The sequence below is a fragment of the Mirounga angustirostris genome, unplaced genomic scaffold, assembly GCF_029215605.1.
Source record: "Mirounga angustirostris isolate CCGP_5_RB_7025 unplaced genomic scaffold, mMirAng1.0.hap1 SCAF_8, whole genome shotgun sequence".
In the NCBI taxonomy this organism is placed as follows: domain Eukaryota; kingdom Metazoa; phylum Chordata; class Mammalia; order Carnivora; family Phocidae; genus Mirounga; species Mirounga angustirostris.
The window spans coordinates 2,679,052-2,696,301 of record NW_026991716.1 but is presented as its reverse complement, the minus strand read 5'-3'; the positions used below and the strand labels follow the sequence as shown (position 1 = coordinate 2,696,301).

General features: G+C 46.0%; 5 non-coding genes across 5 annotated transcripts; 1 reads left to right on the top strand and 4 right to left on the bottom strand.

The window, feature by feature from the left end:
- The first annotated feature begins 408 nt into the window (after positions 1–408).
- On the top strand, positions 409–482 carry TRNAI-AAU (transfer RNA isoleucine (anticodon AAU)). Its single transcript has one exon. It is a non-coding gene; the product is annotated as a tRNA-Ile (tRNA).
- Positions 483–5,584: 5,102 nt separating this feature from the next.
- TRNAV-AAC (transfer RNA valine (anticodon AAC)) lies at positions 5,585–5,657 on the bottom strand. Its single transcript has one exon. It is a non-coding gene; the product is annotated as a tRNA-Val (tRNA).
- A 3,591-nt stretch (positions 5,658–9,248) lies between these two features.
- On the bottom strand, positions 9,249–9,321 carry TRNAM-CAU (transfer RNA methionine (anticodon CAU)). The gene has a single exon. It is a non-coding gene; the product is annotated as a tRNA-Met (tRNA).
- Positions 9,322–12,415: 3,094 nt separating this feature from the next.
- Positions 12,416–12,488, bottom strand: TRNAA-AGC (transfer RNA alanine (anticodon AGC)). The gene has a single exon. It is a non-coding gene; the product is annotated as a tRNA-Ala (tRNA).
- A 622-nt stretch (positions 12,489–13,110) lies between these two features.
- TRNAV-AAC (transfer RNA valine (anticodon AAC)) lies at positions 13,111–13,183 on the bottom strand. The gene has a single exon. It is a non-coding gene; the product is annotated as a tRNA-Val (tRNA).
- Positions 13,184–17,250: the final 4,067 nt, after the last annotated feature.

Below are 17,250 nucleotides of genomic sequence, written 5' to 3'. Positions count from 1 at the left end.
GTGGAGAACCCGGTGGGAACTGTGCAAGAGGCCACGTGTAGAGGAACAGGGGGAGGGCAAGGGGCGGTCACTTCGACTTCCGCCAGTCACTCAGTGGGAGTGAGCTCTGGAAGCAAAGCAGGGAGGAGGGAAAGAAACGGGCCAGAGGAAGGATGAAGGGTGGCGAGGATGTCTTTTAAATAACGTGCTCACGAAAACCCAGGGTCATGAAACACCAAGCAGATGATATTTGAACTTTCCTTGGGTAACACTGTATTTTAACTGAAATTTCGGGTTTAGAATGAACCGGGGATCTTGACTTCTTCCAAGCTCCAAGATGAATTCGAAGAGAAAACTCCCTTTCAAAGTGATTGGAATAATATTGATCTCTGATATGTAGCTAAGGATGGGAAGTGTGGGGCGTCGGCGGGCCGGTTAGCTCAGTTGGTTAGAGCGTGGTGCTAATAACGCCAAGGTCGCGGGTTCGATCCCCGTACGGGCCACGTGCGCTTTTTGTCCTCCCCACTTCATAAAAAATGCTGTGTTCTAAAAATCCTAAGAGATTAAGAAAGTCGAATAACGCATGCTCGTTGATCTTGACAGGGTGCAGAGTGGTCAGCTGTGGTTTTGTGCTTCTGATCTCTTGGCCTGGGAGATGCAGATGAGAAGGGGATTTAAAAGACATGAGACTCCAGAAGGTCACTGAAATCGGGAGCAATGTGAAAAACAGAAACGGTGGGCTTTCCCATCTTCTTACATTTGCCAAGACGTCCAGAGATTCCTCAAGCATAACTAGTTCCTCAGGTGAGTTTTTCTAGTTATGCACATGCTTACTTGCAGAGGGCTGTCCTTGGCCTGAGCAGGGCAGGTAAAGCCTTTCAGGGCAACTCAGGCCCCAGCCTCTGCCCCCCTACCCCTTCGTTCTTCACTCCTACTTCCTCTTTTTTCTCACACTTGACTCCAGGGGCGGGACTTAAGGAGATGCTTCATACAGATTGCCCAAACTTTCACTGCTCTTCGGCCAGCTACTTGTTAGACCCAAAACCATTTTGGGGGAGGCATCTTGTCCCTGATGTCTCTCCCAGTTTTCTGAGGTTGGGTTGTGTTCTTTCCACAACTCCCAGAGATCCAGGAAAACATCCATTTTGTGGCATTTACCAAGTTGTGAGTGCCTGTTGCTCAGCCACCTTCCCCGTGAGAGTGTAAGAGCCGTGGGGGCAGGATGCTTATTGCCTAGTGCTAAGTACTTTTAAATGTCTGCATTAATGATAGAAGAACAGAAGAAATGTGTGCAGGCCTGAAGGGAAGAGTGTCACTGGTACTTCAAATGGACCTTACAGGCTTGTGGGATCATGCTGTCTGAACACAGTGCAGTGAGGTCCAGGGAGGGGTAGACTAGGGTACACGGTGATGGGTCCCATTTCTCTGCATGTATCCCCGAGACTCATTCAGAATGGCTCTGTGTGTCCCCAGGATCAAGGTGGTGGTACCAGGATCAGGACAGAGCGTGTCCACTAGATCCAAAATCAGGGAAAGTCTAGAAAATTGAACTAGGTTGAGGCTGGGAGATGGGAGAGAGCGATCTGACCGCTTCAGACCTCAGGAGATGGAAGGATAAATATGGACAAGAAATGATCCCTTTTGGTTCCACCATTTGCAGTCTCCCTGACATTTACAGGTAAATAACTCTTTCTAAAATCTCAGTTTCATTACTATCACTCTTCCACACTTTGACCACTCCTGTTTCTTAGTTTTGATATCTTGCATTCCTCTCAACACTTTGGCCCTTCTGTTAGTTAGGCAGTTAGGGAGGCTCTAACAGGATGCCTGGAGGCCAGCAAGGAGGCGGCCATGGCCAGCTGTGGGCAAGGTCAGAGGCCTGTCCTGGCAGCATCCACGAGAGGCCGGATCCCACCAGACAGGCCCAAGATGGTGGCGCCACGACAGGAAAGCCATGAGCAAGTGAGGAAGAAAACCTGCTTCCAGCCCCAAGTAATAAATATTCTGCCCCCTAGTTAACAACCGTCAATAATATAGAAACCCCAACCCCCAATGCACACAGCTCTCTCCCTTCCTCTCACTGCCCCTCCTCTTTCTCTCCCTTCCTCTCTCTCTGCCCCCTCCAGCTCTCATATCACCAGAGTGTACTTTTCACTTTAATAAACTTTCCCACTTGTGTTGTTTATCCGATGTGCTGTGTGTCTGTCCTTGAATTCCTTCTCGTGACAGGACCAAGAACCTTTGGCAAGTCCTTCAGGTTTGGCAACTCCTTCAAGTCTGGCTGGGTCAAGGCCCCAGAACCCAGGGTCCCGGCAACATATCTGTCTTGTGCTTTTGCTTTATAAGGTCAATTAGATCCATTGGTGGAAGGTGTTCTATTCTTCAGTATGTCTGCTGATATGTCCTCTACTAGATCTATCAATTAATGAGAAGTGTTGAGTCCGCAACTATAACTATGGACTTTTTATTTTTCTTTTCAGATTTATTAGCTTTTGTTTATGAGTTTTGAAGCTCTGTGGCCAGGGCATACACATTTAGGGAATACACAGTTATTTCTTTGGTGAGCTGACACCTTATAATTATGTAACATTTCTCCTTATACTTGGAAACTTTCTTTGCTTTGAAATCTGCTTTGTCTGATATTAATATAGCCATTTCAGCTTTTTTGGATTGATGCTTGCGTGGTGTATCTCTTCCTGTTCTTTACTTTCAATCTTATACATAACTTTTAATCTCACATGTAATTGTATTTGAAGTTTTTTATAATGAGAGTATCTATTTTTTATTCTGACAATCTCTGATTTTTAATTGTTATGTTTAGATTATTTACATTTAATTTTATTATATTTTGATAGGTTTGTCTATCAATTCACTGCCTAATAATTTATTAGTGGTTTGTTCCCTTTGTTTTTCATTCTTTTTTGTTCCTCTTCCTATTTTTGGCTTAAATGTTGTCAGTGATTTGTCACAGTTCTCTAGTGATGCGCATACTGAACATTTCACAGTATACTTAGAATCATTAAGTTATCATTCCAGTTAAAGAAAGAAATGTCACCACCTTTTTTTTTTTTTAAAGATTCTATTTATTTACTCGAGAGAGACACACAAAGAGCACAAGCGGGGGGAGGAGCAAGCAGACTTCCTGCTGAGCACAGAGGCTGACCAGTGGGGGATGGGCCTGATCCCAGAACCCTGAGATGGGGACCTGAGCCAAAGTCAGGCCCTTGACCGACTGAGCCACCCAGGCGCCCCACCTCACCACCCTTTAATCCTTCTGCCCTAACCTCTTTATGTTATGTGTGTATAGTACGTGTAGCTACAAGGAGAAAACCATCAGACAACGTTGTAATTTTCACTTTCAATCATCAACCATACTTTAAAGAACTCAAGAGAGAATAACAGTGTATCACATTTACCCAGATATTTCCTATCTCTATCTTGTTCGTTCATTCTTAGAATCTAAGTTTCCTTAGGGTATCATTTTTGTTGTCTCACAATTTGACTAACTCTTTTTTACTACTTTTGCTAACAATGGATCCTCTGTTTTACCTTCAAATGAGGATGCATTTCTTTCACCTTTATGTCCGAAGGATAGTTTTGCTCTATTTAGCCTTCTGGGGTTAACGGGTCTTTTCTTTCAGCATTTAGTAAATGATGTGTCATTTCTTTATGGCCCTTATGGTTTCTGATGAGAAATGCATAATCATTCAGTCATTCAAGGATTTTTTCCCCCTATTGTTTCCAGGAGCATAATTGTGATATGTCTGGGTGTGGATTTATTCAGGTAAATCCTGCTTGAGGTTTGCTGGACTTCTTGAATCTGACTTACGTCTTTTGCCAAATTTGGGAATTTTTCAGCCATTAAGAATTCAATTTTCTTTTTTTCAAGAACCTCTTTCTCCTCTTCTGGGTCTCCAATGATGTAAATAACATTTCTTTGTTATTTTCCTATTTGTCCCTGGAGGCTCTGTCCATCTTTTAACACTTTTCTCTCTGTCGTTTAGATAGGGTCGTTACTATTGTTCTATCTTCGTATTCACTGAACTTTTCTCAGTCATCTCCTGCTACTGAGACAATCCAGTGCTTTGGTTCATAATTTTGGTTAATACATTTTCCAGTGCTGAAATTTCAATTTGGATTTACAACTTCAGATGATCTGCTAAGATTTTCTAACAATTCATTTCAAAGAATTCTCGCCCCGAATTCTTGGAGCATTTAATCATCACAGCTTTAAAGTGCTTACCAGATGTTTCCAACATCTGTGCCATCCCAGAATTGGTATCTGTCGATTCTCTCTTCCCAGTGATTTAGGACTTTCTTGGTTCTTCATATGCCAAATGGTTTTGGACTATAACCTGGCCATTTGTATGATCTCACTCAAATCTTATGGAAAATGCCGCCAGTTTTGTTTTTGTAGGCGCTTTGCCTTGTTTTCATGTTCCCAGTACCAAGCAGCCTTCTAAGTTGTGGTTTCATCCATTCCATTTTCAAAGTCTTTACAATACGTTTCGGAGATCTCTGGAACGTGTGCAGCCCCACGGCCAGTGTGGACGTGGACAGTGGTCTACCACTGCAGTTCTCAAAGTCTGTGCTATGTTGTTTAGGGTTAGAGACACTTGCTCACAGCTCGAGAGTGTGGTCAAGAGTTCATAAATAACTTTATGTGTTTGCTTTCCATGTGTCTTCCCCAATATTTTCTGGTCACCTGACAAGACTCAGTCCCCTGACAAGAAATTTGGCCCCTTACTTCCCCGCTCAGCCCAGCGCTTCTCCAGGACTGAGCCGCATGGAAGGCCAAACTGCAGGAGAAATGGAGAAAGAGAGCAACTGGGTATTTCCCTTGGGATCACAGCTCCTCTGCAGAAACAGAAAACAAATGATAAATTGATGGTAGATCTGTTTACCCAGTGCAGGTAGAGTGAGCGAAGGCCTGCCTTTGAACTTGCCCAGAGGTCATATGAGAAAGAAACATCCAAATGACTGTGTTCAAAGTGTCTAATATTTTCTCAATTCATTCAATAGGCTGGAAGGTGCAGGGTTGTGAGTTGGAGATTTGGGTGGAAATGGTAAAATCTGGAGAATGTGGGCGTCGATCCCACTACCTCTCACATGCTAAGCGAGCGCTCTACCACCTGAGCTAATTCCCCTGTCCTCTCTGGTTCCTTCTCCAGGTTTTTGCCTTTCTCGTCTCCACTTCATTGTTCACTATTCTGAGCAGCCCCAAATACGGGGAAAGTCAAAGCCTTTAATATGAAATCAGGGCGTACCTTCTCCAACATGACCAGGGCCAGAGAGCAATGAGTACCTATTCCTATACCAGAGAAAGGAGGAGAGAGCAGCTCTGGGAAAACTCTAGCATCCCCCAAATTGCACGATTCAGACTCGGCAGGACTAGAAGAGGACACATCCTGGGGTGGGAGGGAGGACTCACCCAGAACATTCCAGCCAAGGTGGCATAGTTAGCTCAGGATGGTTATCTGTTTCTTAAAGACAAAAACAAAAACACAGCAACAACAAACGGGGGATTATGACTCTTTCCTTTCAGCTGGAGCTGCCTGGAACAGAAGAGGGAGGTGATTTCTCCCCGAAGGCAAAAGAAGCCAACTGTTTCCGCCCGGTTTCGAACCGGGGACCTCTCGCGTGTTAGGCGAGCGTGATAACCACTACACTACAGAAACTCACTTTCTGAGGGGAATCTGTCTGTGTTGAATTCTTGCTAAGGCCTGTCATGGAGCGGTTCCGTATCCATACCATGAGAGAGAGCAGAAAAACAATTACAAACAAAACCCCCAAGCCAAACAATCCCCAAAAAACAAATAGAGCTACAGGAAATAAGAGGAGAAATCACATCAGAGTGAAGAAATACAAAATGGACATGGAGGGGTGCAGATGAGGAGTGAACGTAGGGTGTATGTAGGGTTTCTTGTGTTAAGAAATATACCTGTTCAATTGGAGCAGTGTGTGTGTGTGTGTGTGTGTGTGTGTAATAGACACGGAGAGATATGTTGAGGAGAAGGGGTTGTGGACACTTAACCTTTGAAAAATTCCAGGCAGGTGGTTTATACAATCAAAGTAACAATTTTGGGAAAGGTTTTTAATTTGGAATGCCAAAGAGGTTGGAAATGGGGAAACTAGAATTGAAGAGAAGGGAAAGAAGTTATAGAGCTATGAAAGGGTTGGGGTTTATCCTATTAACTCTCGAGATTATCAGTATTGTGAGTCTTTCTGTATCGTCGGTGCCTGGCATAGCATACATCCTCCACGAACACCACAGAATGGATGAAGGGATACATGAATGAGAAGAAAGAGAAAGATTCTGGAGAGGTTGTGTAGGAAGGATTTACAGTATTTGTCAAGACACTAGGTGTAGAGATCTGAGGGAGAAGGAGTCAAAGGCACTTAGAAGTTTTGAAACAGAAGGGATTTTGGATTAATGTCTGATGAATGGAAGAATAAATCCACTCATTTACAAGTATCTGTTATATGAATGAAAGAATGAATGGGTCCTGGCAGGTGGGTAAGGAATCTCCTTAAAGAAGAACTACCTGAAGATCTTACTTCTATTCTTCTTTCATGGCTTTTCTCTAAGAATTCCCCTAGTTTCACAATCTTTTTTTTTTCTTTCTGACAGTCTGGGGTCTGGGTCTATGTGATCCCTCCATGCTACTCAGAGACCTCAGACCAACAAATTCTCTTTTGCATCCTGTCTCTCTAGGTGACCCTCACCGGCCTTCTTTGTGTCCCCATAAATCTCGTTTACAAAGTCATGGGGAGGCCTTCTCCTCACCAGGATCTCTCTGTCCAGAAAACAGGAGTAGGAGGTCCACCTTCTCACTAGCCAAAAATTGTGACTCTCGAGTTGGAAATGCCCAAAACGGCCCAGTGCAGATGATGATCACTCTCTTCACAGCTCTTTTCAGGCTTTCCTTCTTTGTCTATAGCCAAATGACAGAGAGTATTGGTCAAAATCTAAGCCTGAGCTGCCTTGTGTGTGAAATAAGATAAGAACCAGAAATGTATAAATTGCCATTTTTAAAAAAGGTCCAATATTTCCTGGAGTTGAGTTCAGGAGAAAAGCTTTGGGGATCACAGTTGCCTATGAAGAAGGAATGAAGGGTCATAACCGGAGAAAACAGGTGTCTTTCCCACCAGCTTTGAGTGCAAAGAAAGCATTCTAACATCTGACCCAATTCCCATGCTTTAACCCTCTTCTTGACTTATGGTCACTCTAGGCATGTGCCCCAACTAGTTGTATGGGTCTAACCTGGTACCATAGGGTTACTTCCCTGCCATTGAAGAGGACCCGACTAAGGGCAGATCATCTCAAAGGTGACTCTGGCAAAAGCAGAGTGAAAAACTAGGAATTCTGTCAGGGTGTGTGGGGGGAAAGGGAGACCTACAGTATATCACCATGAGAATGATCTAGTTCTGAAACAATTTCACTATCTTGAATGACAGAAGACAAAGTGAAAGGTCCCAACTGGGTGGGAGACCCAGTTGAAATGACAGGGCTTTCCCAGAGGTTCTCACTATAAAAACAGGGTTGTGATTGTTACCTGACTTAGAAATATGGCCATCTAGGAGGAGAATGTGGGGCAGCCTCTCTGGACCTCACATCTGCACCATCATCCCCTCCCAATGTGGCCCAGGTCACTGGGGAGGGCTTGATCCTTCTCCCTAACTTCCAGAGAAAGATAAAATTGGCATAGGGAGACCCTAGGATCCTGGGACAAGGATAAGATAGGGGAAGGAGGGGGGAGGAAGAATTTTTAAGAGAACATTGAAACTGGCTTTTACTCAGCATTTAATTTTAAAGAAATTTAAAAGTAATCAGGAAAGATCAGCAACAAAAGTGCTGATGCTCCAGGGGTCAGAATCCCTTCTCATTCTAATTATCTGTCAGAAATTCTGAGATTTTGAGTCAGAAATGGTGGGGAAAGGCTTTTCTCCATCATGAAAGAAAACCTTAACATTTCTTTTCTTCCTTTCTCGCCTGAGCTCAAGAGAGAACAACTCGGGTGCATTTACCTTTCAAACCGCAGAACGAAATCAAGATCGTTTCTCTCCACCATGGACATTCCGGTCAGATTCGCTGCCTAACCATCCTGAGCTTCAGCCCTCATGTGTGTACTGAGACCCTGCTAAATGCTCAGATTATGTCCTTCTACAGCTGGGCTTCCTGCTTTTCCCAAGAACAGTCAATTTTTCCAGCCCATCTGGGGCTCTTTCCTTACCTGGGAACCCTGGGAAAACTTAGAGGGGAGGCCTGCTCTGTCCAAGCAGAGAACCCTGGTGGATTCTAACCTCCATCTGCAAATCCGTTCCTCAAGCCTCTAATGAGCATCGATTCCACAGGAAAAAGACAACCGCAGCCGTAGCTGATGCCTGCTGATCAGTTCCTGAGCCAATCTACCCAGAGAAGCCCTCACTTCTCCTTTTCCGTAGCAAGAAACATGTTCAGGATTTATCGGGTAGCACTATTTATCCAACTAAGCCCACTCAGCTTACGTGCAAATAGCTCTCATTCCCTCCAGTTGCCTTGGTAGGTAAAAATTACTCTAGTGACCGTGTTAGAAAAGCTTCGGGCACAAGGATCTCAGCAAGCAAGAAGGAAGGAAAAGTATCTCCAGGGTGACAACTCTCCTGACTTTCCAGAAAGCTGACGGAGCCGCTTCCGCCCTCCTGACCCCCTCGACTGGCTAATGATCACCCCACAGTAAACATTATCGCTAGTTTCTTATGCATTTTTCATATCTGCTTCTTGTCCGTTTCCCTTACACCTCCCAACTAGGATGTAGCTCCAGGAGGGAGGGAATTTTTGCCTTGTTTTCACTCTTTAGTGACTGCACCCAGAACCTTGAGCACATTCTATGGGCTCAAGAAATATATGTTGGCTCAAAAAAAAAAAAAAAAAGAAATATATGTTGGATGATTAAAAGAATAAATGATTTTCTACTTCTCTCACCTCTTAACTGTGGTTGGGCGACCTTCAGAGAAGGAAGTGGGAAGAGAGATTTCCCCTGCTTCTTCCACAAGACAGAGAGGAAGACCAAAAATACAGCATAGCACAATCTAAATTTCTTCACCTTCATTTTCCTGAGACTACCGGGAAGCCCAGCGAACTACAAAACTGATTTAACCATCCTCTGCAAATACTGCACCAGTCTTCAAAAATTCTTATCAGGCAGTGTTTGGTAATTTTACTTTCTGTTACTGTCTTTTAACCGAAGTAACCTTACGCCCTGCCGACTGTAAAAAAAAGTCCAGCCTGCCCTCTCTGAGGCTCGAACTCAGGACCTTCAGATTATGAGACTGACGCGCTGCCTACTGCGCTAAGAGGGCGACTTGCTCTAGGTCCCCCCATTTAAAGTAAAATATCAAATATTATTTTCCCAGCACCGCTGTTTTGTTAGTTTCCAGCGTTTAAGGAACACAATCGATGCTATTTGAGAATCACTCCATATAAGCCAATGCTGCACCCGAAGGATTTCACGCCCACGATCAGTGAAATCCAAGCCTTTCCGGGATTCACCCGACGGTAGGTCCGTCTGCGCTGCGGGGCTGGGGGCAGGTATGCCTGTCTTCTGCTGCTCTGGTGTCCTAATGATGTGGCTTTTCCTGCCCTCAGAGATCTCAGGTGGTCTTACACCTTCTGTGGTCTCCTTTGTTGAAAATAAACATGGGAGATGCTTAGTTAATAGTTCACTAATTGGCGGACTGAATGAGCGAATAAATAATCCTCACATTTGTCTACAGCCCAAACTTCTCTGCCTTAGTCTGTTTTATCCCCACTTACATCTACATGACTGGAGACATTCTCCCTACAAAACATACAAGCTGAACTTAATAGAAATTTTGCTGTTTGCTTTGTCTTGTCAGGTACCATTAATTATACTGAGAGATTTATGGAGATTATCTCATACGGTCCAATTGGATTTTGACAACAAAACTATTCATCAAAATCTCACTTCCCAGATATAATGGAGGTTCAGATACTAAGTATTGCTCCTATGGCCCCCAGAGCTGCTAAGTGGCAAAACCTGACCCATGAAGCAGATTTTTAGGCTCCAGAATGTAAGCTCTTTCTCTGCTCCAACTCAAGGCGTCTCTGTTCCCCGCAGTAGCTCATTCATCGATACAGAAATATCTAACTTTCAACCTCCTGTGTGCTGGCCTTTTGGGCTTAGACTTCCAAGTCAATATTGACTCATTGTCCTCCTTCAAATCCCACATCCAGTGACTTGATAATTACCGAACATTGTTCTTGTGCAATTCTTTTGAATCTATTACTTCGTTTCCATTCATGTTCTTTGCCAGGCACTGTGCTAGGTTCAGGTGATTCAGGAGGAATCTGATAACTGCAGACCTCAAGAGATGGGAGGAAATATGGACAAGAAATGATCCATTCCCACGTTCACTGCTTTGTCTCCCTGGCCTTTACAGATAAATAACTTATTCTAAAATATCGTTTTTAATAACATCACTCTCTTTTGCACACTGGCATTCTTGATTTTTTAGTTTCGATATGATCTTGCTTTTCTCTCAATCTTTGGTCGTTCTTTCTTGCCTGCATTGTAATTTTGTTCTGTAAGGTCAGTTGGTGGATGGTGGTGTTTAGTTCTTCAATATATTTGCTGATTTGTTGTCTACTAAATTTATCAACTAATAGAGAGAAGTGGGTTTTTTGGGGGTTTTTTTGTTTGGTTTTTTTTAGGACTTTATTTATTTGAGAGAGACCATGAGGACAGGGAGGGGCAGATGGAGAAGGAGAGGCCTGGCCACTGAGCAGGAAGCCTGTTGCGGGGCTGGGTCCCAGGCGGAAGGTCGGACGCTTAACCGACTGAGCCACCCAGGCGCCCCAACAGAGAGAAGTGTTAACACCTGCAACTATAATTGTGGATTTTTTACTTTACTTTTTTTTTTTAGGTTTATTAACTTTTGTTTGAGTTTTGGAGCTCTGTGGCCAGATGTGTGCACATTTAAGACAGTTCCATCTATTTGGTGAATAGATACCAAATAATAACATCTCTCTATGTGGAAAATTGCTTTGAAATCTGCTTTGTCTGATACAAACATTCACTTTTTTTTCCTTCCTGATTTAATTTTCCCCATTTTTTTACTTTTACTCTACTTAAGCCATTATATTTGAGGTGAGTTTCTTATAGTCAGCACATATTTGGGCCATGTTTTATTTTTAATATAGTCTGACTATCTCTAGTATGTAGCTGATGATAAATCTACAACTAGATTTATACTAGTTACATTTAACACTATCATGGGTATGTTTGTATATAAATCTATTATTTTTACTTTGTTTATGGTCTGTTCCCTCTATTTTTCATTCTTCTATTTCTGTCTTCCTACTTCCTTTTGGCTTTTTAAAACATATTTAATATCCTATATTAATTTATCTTTTTTTTACTAGATCTCTTTGTATAGTTATTTAGCAATTAGTCTAGATTACTAATAGTGATTGGTGTATGTATTACCATACACACAATTAACATTTTACAGTCTATTTTAGAATGAGTGTTATACCATTCAAGTCAAATATAGAAACCTTATCACCATTTAGGTCCCTTTATTCTAACCCCTTTGTGTTGTGTATATAGTATATTTAGATGATGTGCTATAATTTTTGCTGTCAGTCATCAAGAGCTTACTTAAAAAAATAGTAAAAAACTTTAAAGAACTCCAGGGAATAATAGTCTATTGTATCTACCCAGATATTTCCTATTCTGCTATTGTTCCTTCGTTTCTGATGTTCCAAATTTCCTATCAATTCTCTTCAGTCTAAAATCTTTTTTTTAGAGGTGTTCTGCTACAAATGAGTTTTCTCAGTGTGCTTTCAGGTGAGAATGTATTATTTCACCTTTATGTCTGAAGGATATTTTTGCTACAGATAAAAATTTCAGGTTGACAATTATTTTCTTTCAACATTTAAAAAAAAAATTCCTCCATTTCTTTCTAGCTTCTGTGGTTTCTGATAAATCCACAAACACGCAACACCTTTTCATTTTCCTCTGGCAGCTTTCAATTTCTTTTCTTTAATTTTTAGCAGTTTGATTGTGATGTGTCCAGACGTGATCTTTCTTTGGGTTTATCCTTCTTGAGCTTTACTGAACTCTTCTATCTGATTTATGTGGTTTGCACTTTCGGGGACTGTGTTGAATTTAGGGCCAAGCTGCAGGGGGACACGTGGAGAAAAACAGCAAGTGGGTATGCATCCTTTGGGATCCCATCTTCTCCGAAGAAACTAGACTTACTATAAACTGGCAGTCTACATACCTACGTTTTGTAGGGCCGTCACTAGCCCTGTCTTGTCCATTCCCATACGTCAAAATTCAAAGAAACGGCCAAAACGCTACTGTGTTGAAAACGCCCGCCGCTTTCTCATATTCCTGAGGGGGTTAGGGAGCCGAGGGCGGACAAAATCTGGAGAATGTGGGCATCGATCCCACCACCTCTCGCATGCTAAGCGAGCGCTCTACCACCTGAGCTAATTCCCCGGCCACGCTCGGGGGCTCTTCCGATTTTCCTTCCAGGAGGCGATGCGCGGGTCTCCTCTTCGTTATTCACTGTTTCTGGTGGCCAAGAACACAGAGCAAGTCAAGGCCATTAACGCAGAACAGGACCAAGAACACGGAGCAAGTCAAGGCCATTAACGCAGAGCAGGACCAAGAACACGGAGCAAGTCAAGGCCATTAACGCAGAGCAGGACCAAGAACACGGAGCAAGTCAAGGCCATTAACGCAGAGCAGGACCAAGAACACGGAGCAAGTCAAGGCCATTAACGCAGAACAGGACCAAGAACACGGAGCAAGTCAAGGCCATTAACGCAGAGCAGGACTCAGCGCAGAGCGCCTCTTCTCCAGACGGCCCCGGGCAAGGGCGCGGCGGTCACCCGGTCGGCTGCGGGAGGGAAGGGGAAGAAAGTCGCCAAGAGAAAGATCTGGTGCCGCCCAAACTTCCCGTCGCACGCTTTCCGGGAGAGGAGCGCGCACGTCCCCGCAGGGCGGCGGTCGGGAGGCCGGGGGCTCCTGGGAGGGGGACCGCGGGCTCCGCGCAGCTGCGGCCTCCGGGAGCAGGCGGTGGGGACCGTGCTGGGCTGTGGAGGCAAAAGAAACCGGCTGTTTCCGCCCGGTTTCGAACCGGGGACCTCTCGCGTGTTAGGCGAGCGTGATAACCACTACACTACGGAAACTGCCTGCCGAGGCGCCTTTTCCCACTTCCGAGGTCCGCGTCCACCGTCGGGAAAGTGGGCCGACGCAGCAAGACCCACGACGCGCTCTCGCAGAAGGGCGCCGGGAAGCACGGCTGCATCCGCGCGCAGGATGCCCAACCGAGCGGGATGGAGACGAGGAGGGAACCCGCGGGAAGCGAGCCCGCACGGCTGTGGCAGGTGTTGGGGGGCGGGGGCCGAGGCCTGTTGATCCTTTGAATCAAACCCGAAGGGCCTCGGAGCGCGCGGGGCGGCTGGAGCGGGGCCGCAGAGGGCGCGCACTTGGCCGGGAGAGGCCGCGGCGCGCCAGCCCGCCCTGTGCCCGCTTCTGCGCCCTGCTGTCCCCGGCCGGCGGCGCGGGCTCCACGACCCGATGGCAGCCGCGGGGCTTTTCCCCGGGACAGCAGGTTTAAATCTGGATAATAACGGGCCTTGGATCTTTTGGGTTTTTTTTTTTTCTTTATGGGCGCACACAGGACGGGGAGGCAGTGACTTGGCTCCCACCGCGAGTGATGGGCTGTAAGAGGTGGAGGAAGGCGGGGAAGAGCCGAGGGGACGAAACCCGGGCAGGACGGGGAGCCCGGGGACAGAGAAGGCGTCCCCAGCCGCGCCGGGAGGGGCATTTCGGTCTGGGGGGCTGCGCGCCGCCAGTTCCAGGGGGTCAGCGCGGACACCCATTCCCGAGCCGGTTTCAGCGGTGGCAGGAGAGGCTCTCAGCTCCTGGAGACTGAGATTTATGCGAAGGTTTAGCCTGGGAAATAAGAAAGGGGAAAGCCTGACACCTGGAGACGTGAGATCCAGGTGAGAATGTGTGGACCCGAGGCCTCTGCACGGGGCGGCTCGGAGAGATTACACAAAACCCGAGAGCGACGGAACCGAGGGTTCTGACACCTACCAGGGTTCCGCGAGAAAACCCCGCAGGCAGATCAGGGCCGGGGTGGGGGTGGCAGGCACTTACAGGTGGTCATCACCCCCCGCGGGGGCCCATTGCCTAGTGCGCCCGCTTTTTAATGACACCCAGAACAAGTTCCTCCGGATGGCCTACTACATTATAAACAGAACCAATGAGGACCTCTTCCAAGGCCATATCTGTGCCCCAAGACAGATTTTTCTCTAGGGAGCCAGTGAGCTGCAGACTGACCGGATCACACTGTAAATGCCCAGCCGGAAGGGCCGGAAGGCAGTGCCTTCCCCACCGGCTGACAGAATCGAGTGACAGTCTGAGCGGGGGTGCGAGGGCCGGAAGGTCATGAGCCACAGTGGGCTGAGCTCATCCCACGCTGAGCTTTTCCCCTTGTTCGCCTTGAGGCCTAAGCCTTAGGGACACCACGAGCCCGACATGCGGTCCCGGCAAGGGCCTTCTGGGAGCGGAGTGGATCCTCAGAGACCCAAGACGGCTTTGGGACTATGAAGTCCCGTCTGGAGCACTGAGGAAAAGAAAAATCTCGTATTTGGTTGTGCTGAGGAGCTGTCTCCCTGCTGTCCAATGGAGGCCCGTGTCCTAGCGGCCGCCTTTCCAGTCTTCCTTCCGCTCTTGCTCCAGACTGGACCCAGCTGGCTCTTTCATCCCTGAGGCCATTACTCCAATGTCACTGCCGGAGAGAGCCCTTCCCGGACCTCTCTAGCGGAATCAAGGCCCTCCCTGTCTCCCTCTCCCTCTCTCTCTCTCTCTCTCTCTCTCTCTCTCCATCTTCTTTATAAAATTCTGTCTTGGGAAGGATATTAATTATTTCCCATATTTCCTCTAGAAGATAAGCTTCTGGACAGGTTGCCACTCTCAACCCTCTCAGTGTCTAGAGTTAGGATGATGCTATTCTCAGCTCTCGCCTCTTCAGACCTTAGTGACACGGAGGGGAAAAGCTTTCCTCTGGGTCGTTCTTCCACAGGGTAAATTCAAGGAGGAACCCTACTTAAACTAAGGCAACACGGCAGCTGTGAGGCCCTCTGGTTTTCTGGAATGGACAAGGTAAGTGGGCACAGCCTGGAAGGAAGCAAGATAACACCACCCGTGACATTTTTGAATACTCGTTTCTGCTTTGCAATCATACGGTACGCCTTTTGGAGCTCTTACTGATTCAGTGAGAAGGCAATTGCCATGATGAATTTCTAAGAAATAGAAGTCATTGGCTTTTCCTAGTGGCCTGCATGATCATCCAGGGTTCTGGCTTTGACTGCATTAGGGGGAATCTGAGTATGGTAGTCTGGGATCTTCAGCTTTCACTCTCTCTGCCCCAAAACGGAATCTGAGGCTTTGACTGGAAGCTGGGTTTTGTTCCATTCAGAAGAAATATATACAGAAAACCTTCTGTGCTTCTTTCTGGGCACTGGCTGTCAAACCAGACAAGAAGGGGAAAGAAAATCGGAGTTTTCTCAATTTATTGTTCTCTTTCTCTTTCCACCTTCACTCAAGGCAGTACTCACAACTATTTCTTTTTTTAAGATTTATTTATTCAAGAGAGAGGGCATGAGTAGGGGGGCAGAGGGAGAAGGAGAGAGAATCTCAAGCAGATTGCACGCTGAGCCGGGAGCCTGATACTGACATGGGGCTCGATGTCACGACCGTGAGACCACAACCTTGAGATCCCAACCTGAGCCTAAACCAAGAGGCAGTCACTTAACTGACTGCACCACCCAGGCGCCTTATGTTTTAAGGATGAGAGGTCATCCAGCTGCTTTACTCAAGGGAATTTGCGAAATCTCAGAAAATAAGAAAATGAGAAAGATGAAAGAACAGGTTTTGAAGGTAAATTAAGAATGACTTACTTTTTCTAGAGTCCACATGGGATAAAATTCCAGGAGTGAAGCTGTTGGACAGGCCAGCCATCTTCATGAGTGGACGCCAGAATAAAGTATTTGGACAGTCTCTTTAGCTAAGTTTGCTGGTGAATGAATTTAGTGTGGACCGTAACTGAATTCGCATCTCAGCACCACTCCAACAGGGGCCAGAACTAAGAGCTGAGTGCAAAGGCCAGGAGGAGGGTCAGAGCATATCAGAGTGGTCCAGGCAGAGAATCTGAATAGTCACTCTGTTGGAGTCAGACACCTTCATTCACTCCACAAATCCTCATTTGAGGGCCTACTGCGTGCTCCTAGGCTTGGGGCTGGGGGGTCAGCGTGCCTCCTGGGACCCAGGGATTGCTGCTAGGTGGCACTGACCCCATGGCCCTTGGGTGAGAAACCCCTTCAAAATCTGATCTCATATTGAATTATACAGGGAGGTACTGATGCGGAGAAACGGCATTCCCTAAGGCAGCGCGGCACCTGGGAGGAGAAATTAGGGCTCAGGTTTGATGCAACAACTCAGTCCAGCAGGGTGATGGGTGGAACTTTCCTCTTCCTGTCTGAAGATCCCAATGTAGGGGTTCAAAGTGAGTTTATTATCCTATGTACAAAACATCAATTGACTTACTATTTCAAGAACAAAATGACTCCAATCAATAGAGACGTTAAGAAAACATAGACTCCCACAGTCCCTTTTACAAACAGCAGGTTTGGGACTGCAGTCTGAAGTTGATGCACATTTCAGGAAAATGAAAATACGCCCCTTTTGGAAAAACAGGTGGAGTGCAGACTGGGAACTGGGCAAGAAGCCGGGAGCAAAGGGGCAGAAGGTGCATGTTTGTTGGCGGTGGTCAACCTGACAGTCTGGGAGAAAGAAGAAGAAGAAAGTTTGCTGTCAGTCAGCCTCCGAGGGTCACTCAGGTAGTGTGGAGACAAAGCAGGAAGTAGGTCAGGCTATAGGGTGACAGGGTGCGTTGTAATGTAACTGGGGCCATCACGCTAGGCAGATGACATTTGAACTTTCCTACTGCAGTTTCATGGTGACTGAAGTTTTAGGCTAAAAATAAAAGGTAATAAAGTCTTCTAAGCTTCTAAATGAATTTGAAGGGGAAGGTGGAGTCACTCTAGAATGTGGATTATTATTCACCATTCAGGGAACCGCTTGAGAGATCTGATTAAGGTGCTGGTTTTCTTAAAGTTCTATTGGTTACAGTGCGCTGCTAACATCCATGACCTTGTTACTACTGATCTGGGACCTGCAGATAGCC